This window comes from Crocodylus porosus, unplaced genomic scaffold (genome assembly GCF_001723895.1).
Source record: "Crocodylus porosus isolate Cpor-Errol unplaced genomic scaffold, CroPor_comp1, whole genome shotgun sequence".
In the NCBI taxonomy this organism is placed as follows: Eukaryota; Metazoa; Chordata; order Crocodylia; family Crocodylidae; genus Crocodylus; species Crocodylus porosus.
Window position 1 is genome coordinate 37,630,124 of NW_017728950.1, and position 14,773 is coordinate 37,644,896.

Consider the following 14,773-nt stretch of genomic DNA (forward strand, 5'->3'; position numbering starts at 1 on the left):
TTTTCCCTGTTTGTTACTCCGAAAATAGTTCTTCTGCAATATATCTTTGAATGCAAAAATACTGAGGGAATGGAATCACAACTAACATGGAATCACAACTAATTCCTTCGATCAAGCCATGACTATGATTACTTTCAGCCAATAATTAACAGATGTGGGCATTTACATCTGGAGGGGAACAAGACAGTAGCATCACTATAGAGTTCAGTACTTTATTTATGACATTATGCTAATGAACATTTTCTAGATCTTGGTCCAGCTAACTCCTTAACCTGGGTGGGATGAAGTGGGGAGGGGAAGGAATACAACAAGATACAAAAATTGAAATAAAGAGTAAATCAGCTCCTCCTAAACATGTGTTTTAAGTCAGCACACAAACTTAACTTTGGTTATATTTAGCTGTGTCGATTGACTCTCACTGCATCAATGTGTTTTCAAAGTTGACGAATTATCTACCATGAGTGGGAACATAACGTAGCCTGGTGCCAAAGGGAAATGTCAGCTTCTCAGAGAAAGGGCTTTTCAGACTCTTAATAAAACAAAATAATCCACAGTATTATATAGCATTCCAACTTATGTATAAAGCAAGTCCATGTATATGCAGAATATTATGTTTCTAGGATATACAACACATGCTTTGGCTTTTTTACTTCACTTCAAATGGTTTCACACTGGTGTAAGACTACTGAGGTCAGTTCAGTTCTTTCCGACTGGCACAAGGGCAAGGGAAAACAGTTTCAGTTCCTTTGGACTTTTGCCATTGCAATAAGGCAAAACTATTTTTCTTTTTAAAGAAAACAGAACAAAGTGTAATGCAGAAACTGCTTGGGAGGGAAACTGAATAGGCTATTTGCATCTGTGTTTGTGGAAAGCTCATTTTTGCAGTTAAAGAACAAATATGATTGCTACTCTACACTAGTAGCAACTATAGTATGGAGAGACAAGTGTTTACTTTGCCACAGTTTAAGAGAAAGTGAGAAACAGTAAATCAAAACATCTGAGCAGCCTCTGTGCTCTACTCTGTTGTTCAGCTCTTTGTGATTAAAATTTGACTGAATCTTTCTTACATGAATCTTTAGCCTTCCCTTATCACAACTGGATAACAGGTTTCATTCAAACAATACACACCACTCTAAGAGATTTCAGTAAAAAGAGCCACCTGTACAAAATATAAAAACAGAACAATGATATATAATACCATAAACAACTGCTTTTCCAAGAAGCCCTAGGAGAAGTTGATAAATTAACTCATTTCAATAGTCTTACCTGGTACACTATTATTAAAGGTCCAAACCTTGCTGTCTACTATACGAAGCTCTTGGCCACTGGATGAAGTCAAAATAGAGTACTTGATCATGATAATCCCAACCTGTCACGGACAACTGCATTTCTCATGGCACCACATTCAAATTGTTCCAAATGAACCTGCAAGACACAGACATTCCTTCATTTTAATGGAAAAATAGTCAACCATGTCCTAGGACCAGGAGGCATCACCACTTAATCAATGAGTACCTCAAAGTTGTGTGTACAAAGCCATAAATGCTTCTTGATAAACATCAAGGCCAGAGTCTGTGGAGCTATGCTTCATAGAAATTGTTTTTGCTGAATACATGCTAGTTTTCCATGTTCTTACTGATCTATTAAAACTGTCGGGATTAATGAAAAGTATTTGCTTTTCGAAAAGTAATAGGCATTCTCTATGATTTCACTGCATATATAGGTGCAGGTCTCTTCTCAGAAAGGGTTCTTTTCAACACTCCTCTTTCAAACAAAGCTGTTACTGTTAAGCCAAAGGGAATTTTAAGCTAAAAAAGGGATTCTAGGCATAACCGAGGGAAATTACATTCAGGTGTTCCCTGGTAGGTTTCCCACATGGCTTTCATTTATTCACATGTATTTAAATAGAAAATCTACCTGAACACCATACAAACCCACATTAACCAACAAATCAAAAAGTAAATCTACCCAACAATAAAAAAAAAAAAACTCACATATACTTTTCACACTATAACTTACACTGAGGGGGAAAAAAGGCAACATATAAAAGATAAAATATGTAAGACCAGAAACTTGCTGATATAAACGAATGTGGCTCCACTTACTGATATAAATGAATGTGTAGTCAATTAGGTTATATTGATTTATCTGGTCCTCCATGCTGGCAGAATGCTAAGGTTGTGCCATTTAAAACAAAGAAACAAATTAAGTATCCTGCTGCAATATTCACTCATTTGTGTTGCAGAATTTAAATCATGTTATAGATAGTTAAAACAACATAATGTCATTGGTAGATATATTGGGTATTTATCAAGAAAAGACATAGAAGAAAAAACGCATCATTGGCATTTATTTTGTCCCTGGTTTCTATCAATGGCGTTGAGTTGTGGCTTCCAGTGACATTAAGGTTGCTTGGAAATTTAGTTGCTTGATACTAACTATGTGCAATCTCCAGTCCACTGGCAGTATAAATCTCACTGGCAATATCTATATAGCAGCCAGGCACTCTTATATTTTAACCTGCTTTAATAGACATCTGTTTTTTTATTTAATTTACCAAAATACTTTTGCCATTGAATTTTACATACACAGGACCAAAGGGAGGGCATCAGGAGTCTTCTATTTTAACTCCTTGAACAGATGCAGCATGCACTATTCTTAAACTATAAAAAATCTATCTATTGAAAATCTCCAGTGATGGAGATTCTATGAATTCCCCTACAAAGCTTATTCCATTGTCAAGCAACTCTTCCTAATGAAGTTCCCACAGAGATTTGAGATAAATCTGCATTGCAGTATTTGAAGCACATGGCCTCATGGCAAGAGCATAATTTTACTCCCTTCTTTAGGGATGCCTGTCAAACATCTGTAAACTTCTGTCATATTCCCTTTGATCTATCTCTCTCCAAATTGAGCATACCTACTTCCTTCAACGTTTTCTCATGCAGCTTGCATTGCAACCTCTTCCTCAAACCTTTTTTGTAGTTAGCCACCTCACAGCAACTACTTTCAAAGAGGTAGCAAGGGGACATTAGGTAGAAATGTAATATTACCCACATGTTGGCTTAGAAATGGTATTGAAAGGTTTGTTTTTGGGGAATTGGCATGAATATATATATATATGTTTTAGAATAGTTCAAGATGGGCAGCAGGGGTTAATTGATTTCTGGGGGTTATTTGAGTCTGGGTCTCATACACACAGAGTTTCACATAGCCTTGGAAGCAGAAAGGCTGTCTAAAACAAAGCCAACAAGAACACATAGTCTGGAAAAGTCTGGAAGCAGAGGGAGTATGTACTACACTGCCCATAACATGAGATAAAATGACATCAGCTAACAAGGCCCTAGAGCAGGGGGCCAGAGTCTCAGTTCTGGGGGAACCCACCAAATTAAAAGAAGGCCCAGAAGGCTACGCGGACGTGTGACCACAGCAAGACAACCAACCAGTGATAGCCATGGATGAAGTCATCGGGGTCATCAGGAGGGAAGGACAATACAAAAGCAGAGTCTTGAGAGTAACAAAGGGTCCTTCCTTGCTCCCCCCTTTCCCTGCCTCCTCCTCCACCCCCTCCACCCTGTCCCTGCTCCCTGAGGGGGTCCATGTTCCCTCTCATAATCAATAACAGAAAAGGAAGTGTCATGGAACAAAGACACCAAGGATTTAGTAGAGCAAAGGGAGACACCCAAACAGGCAGGTAAACACAATGGAAAATTTGAACAGAGGGACTGGAATGGAAGTCTGAAGGACTAGAGAAAACAAGGACCAATAAGAGGGAACTCATGAGGGTAGAAGTAGGAAGGGATTATTAGGCACATTTCTCCAAGACACAATATAAAAATATAACAGAGAAGCTTTAGTCCATTACACATATGATGTTGTGTTTATGTGTAGTATTCTCAGGCCTTCTAGGTAACTGAGGACCTTGCTACACATTCAAATTAAACCTGAATAGAAACCAGCTGTACAGTTGTTACACATTGCCAAGCACTCACTTTATAGCTAGTTGGTTCATTTTATAACTAGATAGTAATTTTAATCATATCATAATTATTTTGCATGTGTAGCTGGTCTAAATTTATTTTGCAATTAACCAGTTAATTGTGTCATATCTGGAACATGTATCAGGGATGTAAAGCTCAGCCAGTCATGAAGCAAAAACTGTATGTTTGAATTCCACTCACTGAAATGAAGTGGCTATCATGATTGTGTGACCATATTATTAACCTTGCTCTTAATGTTGAATTTTTAAAAAATAAGATTCAGATGGCTGCAAATAGTAGAAATCAAACAATGGCTATATCTTTAAGACAATATATTACTTATCATCAGACAATTACTATACTGGGTGGATTTGGCCTCCCAAACTATTTCTCCTTCCCCTCCTTTTTAATTAGAAAAATGTTCTAAAGACTGAAAAGCATCAATAGCCTTATATGTACACACGTGCACACTTTGCCTTGGAGCAAATCAATGTGATCTGATAACAATGTATTTTTATGGCAGTAAAAGGAAACCTGAATGATATCTCCACTCTGCCTACACTGTTTTTAATGACACAATATTAGCTGAGATTTTTCAAGTCACAGACATTCAACAAAAACTGTGTTTGTTTGGGTTTTTTTGAAGACAATAGCACAAGAAAAAGAGCAAATATGCCTTATATCCCAAATCGCCCAAAGTTCCTCTTAAATATATGGACTCAATGTTTAACCTCCAATGTTTCTTCTGCTTTTTAATGTCTACTGGTATTTCAGTCCCATGTCCTAAGTAGACTGTAATGATCACTGACAGTGGGAACACTGTTAAGCTGAGGGTTAGAATGTGCCCCTAAAACACACAGCCCACAGTACAAGTTTGCTTTAGGTGAAACCTCACTTGGTTGGTTGTCAGGTGAAGACCTTACAGTATTGACAACTCTAATAATTCAAGAATTGTGGATCAGTCCCAAAAATCATGATTATTTATTTGCAATCCAGTTTTGATCCTTTTATGATTCAAAATGTTTAAGCTCTTCTCCATGATCATGACAGCTAAGTGCTTGCTTTCATACAAAAAAAGAAAAAAAGAAAGCTGAGATTATTTATCAGGCAATCACCTATTCCAAGAACTGGGGCTTTTAACACAACACACACAACCAATCTTTTAGATTCATAACAGTATCAGGAGGATCATCAAAACACACTGCACTTAACATTCTTCTTTCAGGCCCCTTACTCCTGGATACCAAAACAGAAACAAATTAACCATGAAATACATCAGCTGTATTCTATCCAGTAGAAGGTGGTGGGATAAGTATTATGGTTGGCTGGTCGGAAAGTACATCTCAGTCCCTTCATGATCCAAAAAGCAAGATATGTAATTGTAAAACAAAAAATCCTCTGAATTCAATTTTATTCAAAGTTTAATTGAAACAAATACAGACCCACCATTATTTCAGGATCAAAATATGAAAAACCTACCTTAAAACTTGACAAACTAAATCTTCTAGATGTTGCATGTTTCTTTAGCAACATAATCATTCCAATACAATTTTTCATTACATTTAGTACTGGACTGGACCGTGGACTCCGTGAAGTGAAATGTTTCGTTTTGCTACAGATTAGGTGCAGTATGGGCTGCAGTAATACAGGGTTCTTTAAGTTACCCAGCAATGTGCTTCAATCCTGACATAGGTGAACTACTTTTAAGAGGTGAGAGTGTAATTTGTTCAGTTTTCCTCTTGGCTGGGGACAGAAGTTACACATAAACTGGTGCAAACCATCAGAAACTTGTTTAAACCTTGAACAGAACAGAAGTTCGTTGCACATAAACTAGAGGTGCACCAATAACATCAGTCCCATACTGTATCTGCACTGAAATAAGGAAAATTGACATTATCAACAATCGGCATTTTATGGCTGATGTGGCCGATAATGTTGCCAATAAATGCCCCATGCATGTGCACAGCTGTAGAACACAACAGAGTATGAAGAGCAGTGTCCAGCTAATGAGTCTGTTGTGGGGGAAGGGGTGTGGGGGGCAGATTGAGGCCCCCATGGTGAGGGAAAGAGTAGGGCTAGGGCAGGGACAGGCACTGCATAGTCAGGGCGGGATGGGGTGGGGCATAGGGCAGAGCCAGAACAGCTCATCTGGAGAGCGAGGGGCGGGGATTGATTTATCCAATCAATATACCAATGGCTAAAGTACAATGATTTTCTGAATGGTGCCTCATTTCGCTGTGCATGGTACCATTTTTGCAAACAGGTTATGGTGGAAAAGAAATAAAACTTCTAAAATAATGGGTAGCTCCCACTGGTATGCACACCCCAGGAGGGCATGGGGTCACATACCCCCCCCCAGATCTAAACACAGGATGAGGGTGAGCTGCCACTGCAGGCTGGGGCTGGGGGCAGTGCTGATTTCTTCCCAGCAGGAGGGCTGGGCCAGGGATGTACTCAGGGCAGGTGGCAGCAGTGCTGGGAAAGGGGCTATGGGCAGGGGGCTACAGCCACCCCAAAATTTGCTTTAGCCCCTGTTCCCAAGCACAGCCTGGCTGCCTCCCCACTGGGAAGAGTGCTGTCACCACCTTCCCTGGCCACCAGTGCCATTGCCTCCCACCTGAAGCCCAGCCCAGCCCCCTGCCAGGAAGAGACCAGCACCAACCCTAGCCCCAACCCTCAGCGGCAGCCCACTCTTGCTCCGCATGCATATCCAGGGACACCCCCACAATGCTCTCCCGGGTTGCATGAAGCAATGGGAGCCCCCACCATGACTGCCAGACAGCCTGCTTGCAATCCTGTGCCTCGCCCAACCCTGGCAGGGCAGCACCAGCTCCAGCCCCACTTCTTCCCTCATTGTGGGGGCCTTGATCTGCCCTCTCCATGCCCCTTCCCTCAACCCTTCTTCCAGACTTACTAGCTGGACGCTGCTTTCCAAGCTGCCAGGCCATATGGCTCATTAAAACTTGGCCATTGGTATTGGCTCAAAAAATCTCTATGTGCACGACTAACATAAACCAGTTTCAAAATAGCTGAAACTGGTTTAAGATAAACCTGGCTGAATGTGGTATCTGACTTAACTGACTTGGATCAAACTGGTTTATGAAACTTCTGTCCCAGACCCCTTCCTGGTTCCCCAGGCATCCCAGCATACTTTCCAGTCCTGGGTTGGGCTGTTCTGTCTGCTGCAGTGGAGAAGGTTTGTGGGGGGCAGGGGTCTAGGGCCAGGGAAGGGTGTTAAACTTCGCTTCCCCCAAGTACAGAGCTGCCTTGCCCTGCTAAAAACTTACTCCTGGCTGTGACTGTGGACTACAAATCCCAGAGGCACCTGGAAGCAGGAAGAGGAAGTGATGAGCAACCCTGCAGGGTCCTGCTTCTGTGATTCTGGACTGCATATCCCAGAGACCTTGGGAGCAGCAGGAAGAGGAAGTGAACACCCAGCCCATGATGACTATGTGCCAGGGAGCCATGCTCTAGCGCTCCCTGGCTTCTGGCCTAAGCCACTGCAGGTATGTGACTTGATTTCCTGAACCAAATGTTCATGTCTATCCAGTTGTTTCTAGTTTAATCTCTGCAGTTTAGAATAACCTGCAAAGACAATCAATTCAACTGCTTTTGGACTGTCTGTACTTAGTTTTTGAGTCTGCCAACAAGTAGGTTCACTACAATGCACTCACCTATCCACTTGGAAGTGGACCTACATCCTCAGTTCTTTTCATATACAAAAGCAAGTCATTTCTTTACAGCAACTATTTTTGGGGGCAAACAACACCAATATTTTGTACTTTGCTCCATTGGCTATGCAGCAGTAGTTAATCAACAAAAGCTTTTCTCAAGTAAAAGATGATATCAGAGATGACACAAAAAATAACTCACCAATCACCAACTCTGATGGATCTGTAGCTCTCTTTTTAAGGACAAACAGGAATAGACTATTTGAATCTTCATTAATTAATCTGGGAAATCACTAGCGAGCATACCATTGGGAACAATCTTGCATTTTCAGAGGAATGAACAAGATGACTTGATAGGCCCTTTCCTGCTCTTTTGTCTAAAGTACTTAGATGCATTTAATAAGCAAACTACATTTCTTTCATGCCACACTCTGAAGCACAAGTGTAAGAAAAACTATTGAGACTATCCCATGATCACCTCTTGGGGAAACTGGCCAATTGTGGCCTTGGGTCCACCATGATCTGCTGGCTGGGAAATTGGCTGCAAGGTTCAGACCCAGAGGGTAGGAATTGGTGGAAGTCAATTGTCATGGTGCCCTGTGACCAGTGGGGTCCCCCAAGGCTCTGTCCTTGGGCCCATATTGTTCAACATCTTCATTAATAATGTGGACATTCGATTCAGAAGCGGACTGGCCAAGTTTGCAAAGCATCCACACCTGAAGACAGGCGGGCGATCCAGGCTGACCTGGACAGGCTCAGCGAATGGGCGGACAAGAACCTGATGGTGTTTAACACTGAAAAATGCAAGGTTCTCCACCTTGGAAGACAAAACCTGCAGCACCCTTATAGGCTCAGCAGTGCTATGCTGGCTAGCGCTACGGAAGAAAGAGACTTGGGGGTCATCATTGACCACAACATGAACATGAGCCTGCAATGTGATGCTGCAGTTAGTAAAATGAGCAAAATGCTGGCTTGTATCCATAGATGCTTCTCAAGCAAATCCTGGGATGTCATTCTCCCCTTGTACTCAGCCTTGGTGAGGCTGCAGCTGGAGTACTGCATCCAGTTTTGGGCTCCACATTTCAAAAAGGATGTAGAGAAGCTTGAGAGAGTGCAGAGAAGAGCCATGCGCATGATCAGAGGTCAGGAAAACAGATCTTACGAGGACAGGCTGAGAGCCATGGGGCTCTTTAGCTGGAAAAGCGCAGGCTCAGGGGTGATCTGATGGCCACCTATAAGTTTATCGGGGTGACCACCAGTATCACGTTTGTGAACGTTTGTTCACCAGAGCACCCCAAGGGATGATGAGGTTGAATGGTTATAAGCTACTGCAAAACCATTTCAGGCTGGACATAGGAAAGAATTTCTTTACTGTCCGAGCCCCCAGGGTCTGGAATAACCTGCCATCGGAGGTGGTTGAAGCACTTACACTGAAAGACCTTCAAGAGTAAATTGGATGGTTATCTTGCTGGGATCCTATCACCCCAGCTGACTTCCTGCCCTTCGGGTGGGGGGCTGGACTCGATGATCTCCCGAGGTCCCTTCCAGCCCTAATGTCTATGAAATCTATGAGAGCCCTACAGGACGTGACTTGGTGTAACCTGAATGGTTTCAGAGCAGCTATGCTAAAGTTATGCTACAAGGGAGCTTGTGGCCCCATGAATTCTAGAATCCATACCCTTGTGGGAATGTACATGTTTCTTTCCAAGTCTAGATGATCAACGAGGATGAAAAACAACCAAGAGAAACTAACTTTTTCATTTTCGGCAATGAAAACAGTTGCTTTGAGAGTTTTAGCACGTTCCACAAAAACACTAAATTTTTAAAAATGTATTAATTCATACAACTTCAGTCCTTCCATATCCAATTTTCTGGTAGTATAGAATTATTTGTCATCTTTGAAAAATGAGGTAGTCCTAACCAGACTACCATTTTGCTATTCTATTACTATGCCTATGATTTTATTACAATGCAAATAGTCTGATCATGTTGCCAGTCCCCATTCCACATGTTCAATGTTTTATTGCTATTTACATAGCTTATAAAAAGAATATATTCGATAATTCTTATGTTCATCTCATTAAAGCAACTCTGTAGGCATCATCATAACTAGGTAAATACAGAGTCCATGTAATCCTGTCAACATCTGGTAAAGTATTAGTTTGTGCAAAAAAAATATTTCCCTAGCTTCAGAATATGACCTATTTTGTTGGCTAGGGGAATATGTGATGATCCAAGATACACAACTCTGAATCCAGTTAGATATAGGAGATTTGTCACTTCCAGTGTGACAGATTCAAAATTAATCTTCATTATTATTCCAAATCCAATGCAGCCCATTCTAAAGCCTCCTAGACTGGAACTGTCCCCACAGTATGTGATATGACAGACTGCTAAATTTCCTGAAACTCCTGCTTTTCATAGGTAACTCATTAGAATCATCTGAAAATGTATGTGTATGTCAGTCAAATATATATTAGTGATTGTTCACAACCATGAAATAAACCTTATTATATATATATAAACACATATATACATGTTAGATAAATATACCATGAATATAAATGCTTGTGTATCTGTGTATATATAAATACTTAGGTTTTTTTTAAATAGAATTAAAATCCTTTGACCTATATGGCTTGCATTATCTTAGATCAAGAAAAAGCAAATGAATCATAGCTTTTGCAAAAACATTCAAAATCTCCACAAAAACCATAACCTACAAATTTAACACTGAAGAATTAAGTAAAACCTAGTGATATGAAAAAAAACCAAGATGAAAGATATATGCTGAGTAAGTGCACCATGGAGCACTATGGATCACAAGAGTATATACTCTTACTCTATTAGGCAGAACAAGGAGAACCAGCAGGATGATACAGGGAAAAGCACATGAGGACAGTTCCTTGGTAATGTGAGAGAGATTCTTCTCCCCTTAAAGAAAAACCCTGCTCTGAAAAGTGATTGTAAAAGGCAGTTAAGAAATTCCAACTGTTATTGATTCCCACTGTCAACCCTGTAAACACAGCCTAACTTTGGAAGTTGAGGTAGTTTCATTCCACCTGTAATGAAAATTCTGGTAGCCTCAACAATACATGCATCAACCTTTCTCATTACATACTAACAAGCTACCTTATTTACCTGAATCCAAGATGACACTGAATTTAGGAAAGCCCCGCAATAATTAGATTATACACATGGAAAATTTATTAAAAAATTATAAATTTTGTTATAATTTTCCATGTGTAGACTCTAATTATTAGAGGATTGTCTTAAATTAATCAATCTACAGTGAGGAAAGCAGTGGCAGGTGGGCAGTTGGTAGAGGGAGGGTGACAGGCAATGTGGGAGGTTGTAGTGGGGCAGGTGGTGGGGAGACAGTGAAAGGTAGCTGATGGGGGGGCATCAAGCAACTGACCCCTATCTCCCCAACCCTCACTGCTGCCTGACTCTCCACTGCCTCTGCCCCCACTGCCTGTCCCCTCTCTTTACCTGTGCTCTGGCAGACTCCATCCCCACTCCAGTCTGGGGCATGGAGCATGTGTTTGCTCTGGTTTCAGCGCAACCTGTTAGTAGTGGTGTTTGCGGCAGCTTTGGTGCAGCTCTGCCACTGCCTCAGCCATAACTGGGCCGGAGCAAATGCGTCTCCCTGCTTGGAGTGGGGATGGAGCCAAAGCATGTGTAAGCAGTGTGAGGATATGGTAGGCAAGGGGTCAGGCAGCAGCTGCCTATGGCCCTGCCCCCTTGTACTCAAATCCAAGATAAGGGGCTTTTCTCCCCGTGTTAGATGTTGGAAAAACCTTTGTCTTGGAATCAAGTAAATACACTATTCTGTCAAAACACTTTAAAACCAACTCCTCAAGCATGCAGTCCAAAAGCAGCAAGGGTGGTTTGGACTCTTCAGCTAAGTGAGAGTCTGATCTTAAAAAGTGCAGAGCAGTTGAAATTTCCATTGAAGAGAATGGGGCTTGTGGGTAGATTGCAAACTCTCATGACTGAACCCTTAAAGTTAACATTACTTATTCTGCATTCAGATGGGCTTCTACAGGTGCACCCTTTGCTGACTTCAGTGACATCAGAACTTGTTTTCATGGATATGAGACTAAAACCAAGCAGAGTTCTGGTTTTTTTATGCTACCTCTATTATATATGCCTAGCACATCTCACTCAGAAATTTAAAATTTATGGGTTTTTCTGAAACTTCCCTTTGCTTCCACAAAAGGACTTTGGTGATGTAGGAATTCTATGGCAGGCCAATATATTTCACATTTCTAACTTCCTTCTTTTTAATCAACATTCCTTAGGTACATGCCTTGAAATTTATTTTTTAGATTGTTTTTTCAGAGTATTCAAGGTGTGGACACAGCATGAATTTATAAAGGGGCATAATGATACTTTTTGCTTGTTTTACAATCCCCTTCTTAATAATTCCTAACATGTTGCTTGCCTTTTAACAGCTTCTGAGCTCTGAGCTGATTTTTTGAGCAATCTGAGCACAAAGATTCAAAAATATTTTTCCTGTGTGGTAACAGCTAATGCAGAAGCCATCATAGTGTAGAAATAGTTTGGGTTATTTTTGCCCATGTGCCTCATTTTACACTTGTCTACACTACTTAGGACTAGGTCAAGAATGGCCTTTCCTTTTGTAGGTTCCAGGACTAATTGATCCAGAAAGCAGTCTTTTATAACATGAAGAATTTTGGTCTCTGCATCCTGGCCTAATAGAACTCACCCATTATCCCTGTGTTTTCTGCTTTCACAGCCTCTCCCAACTCCCTTTGCATTTCTAATTTGCTGCTGCTGTCCTAGTCTAGGGGTTGATAGCATATCCCAAGGCATATTTTTTTTGTTCTACTAAAACATGGAATTTCTACCCACAGGGATAGTACTCATCTTATCAGTTAAAAAATCTTCCTTATTTGGAAATGCAGTTTTGGATGCAGAATGTCACTCCCCCACCACTACAACCTATTGATTCATTTCTGTGTATTTTTTAACCTAGTATTACAGCACCCCATTGACTTTCCTCATTCTGCCATGTCTCTGAGATACCCGTTGTCTCAGATTAACATGTTAAAAATGACCAAATCTCTTCCTGAAGCTAAGGGACTGAAACCATTTAACCTTGGTGAATAGAGGGTACTAGATTCAGCCCTCTGATACAACTCCCCTGACCTCAGTGGAACTGTGATAACATGTAGAAGAACTTAACATGGGTCACAGCATACAAGGCTTTCTCTCTTCTTTCTTTTATGGGATATTCAGAAACTTGATCTCGCAAAGTACTGAGATTTAGGGCTATGTGAAGCTTCGGTCCCAGATTCAATTCGGCAGAGATTCAGCCTGATTTGGTGGCTGAATCTCCGAATCCAGATTGAATCAGGAGACCCTTTAATCTCTTCGAATCGAATTGGAACCCTCTGAATTGATTCAGAAAGATTCAGCGATTCAGACATAGACACAGCTTTAAATGTTTTTTCTACATACCTCAAGGTACCAGGAGGCTTGTGAATGCTGAGATGGTGGGGCGCTCAGCAACAGACCCAGAAGTGAACAAGAAGCACTTCCAGTTCACTTCCAGATCCACTGGGGAGCATGCTGGGCCCCCTCCAGCTCAGTGACTGGTGTCTCCTGGGTCTGAGGGGGCACCCGGGGTCCCCCATGGCTAATCGCCAAGCCGGGGAGCACCCCCAGTGGACCTGGAAGTACTTCCAGTCCATTTCTGGGCTTTCTGCTGAGCATGTGGCTCCTCCCCCCCACCCCCTATCCCCATACTCCCTGTGGGATGCTCCATCTGCCCCACCATAACAGCATTCATGAGCTGTACCTGGTACCTCGAAGTATGTAGAAAAAACATTTAAACCTGTGTCTATGGCCAAATCCGCATTGAATCTTCAGATTCGGATTCAGCTGAATCATATTGGGGACAGTGATTCAAATCAAGAATTGAATCACTGTCTCTGATTCAGGCTAATCCAAATCCAAATCGAATGTGGCCCATTTTGCACACCCCTACTGAGAATTGTTAACCATTACCAAAAATCAAGTGCTCAGCACCTTCTTTTTACACATTTATGACAAGATATCTATAGGGAAAAAGCAATTTTCTGTCTCTTCACAGTTCAGTGGACAATTAATACCTTACTGATACTAGCCAAAGTAGTACAGGTGCCTATTAAGTCACTGTCCTTTATAAGGACTATTAAGTCACTGTCCTTAAACACTTTATAAGGAGTGTAAGGAAGATGCTGAATTTTAGCCAATTTTGGATTTTAAACTTCATTGCAGAACAACAAGAATGATTTTTTTTACCTCCCTGCCTGGCATCTGACACCTCCAGGGAAGGAATTCTACCTGATCTACACATCAAAGAGCACAGCACAGCTCACAAAGACGCTCTCATCCACCCAGAGGGACAGCCTTCCATCTTCAGCTCCGTCTGTGCAAAAATGAAGTTTATTTCCTACCTATGGGAACTTTTTACCATCTCATACCATCTATACTTTTCCCAGAGCCTGATAAAGGGACTTTGATCCTGAAAGCTTGCAGAAAAGGACAATTTTCTTGCTATTTCCCAGTTGGTCTAATAAAAGGTATCATTTTGGAACCAAGAGTTCTAGTTTTTTGTATGTATACTGTCCATTTTAAAACACTTCATTGGTTGTTTTTAACTTGTCCAAACTTTAACAACTTGGGCTGAACGTTTTCATGCCAGGTGTGTAATACAGGCTGCAATGTTTGGAATGTTTCGGCCCAAATGATTCAATTGCTGCCAAGAGTGAAACTAGGAAAAACATGCCTGTTCCACATTAAAAACAACTGTAGCAAACTCTTTTTTGGGAAACTCCTTTGCTCAGTGCTTTGGAGCAGAGTCTAGAAACCAGGAGAAGGAGGATCATATGTTATGAAGGTACCTTGTGCTATGAAGTTCAATCTACATTGACCCATGTTTCAAGCCTCTGAAAAATCTCACTTTGCACTATTTTAGAAAAGGCTTCTCTGAGTTTAAAAACCAAGGATGCCAACATCCTTTTCTATTTTGGGCAAAATGTGAGATTACTAAGTCTAAAACAAGTCAGCAGACTTGTCCAAAAAGACCCAAAAACCAACAACAAAAAACCT

At 41.1% G+C, this 14,773-nt stretch overlaps 1 protein-coding gene across 1 annotated transcript in view; it reads right to left on the reverse strand.

Annotated features, from left to right (window-relative positions):
• The window catches only part of LINGO2 (leucine rich repeat and Ig domain containing 2), a 683,474-nt gene that overhangs the window by 285,730 nt on the left and 382,971 nt on the right, over window positions 1-14,773 (reverse strand). The window contains exon 4 of the mRNA XM_019555191.1: window positions 1,267-1,425. The gene's annotated coding sequence lies outside the window, so the exon portion shown is untranslated. The remainder of the gene's footprint in view (window positions 1-1,266; window positions 1,426-14,773) is intronic.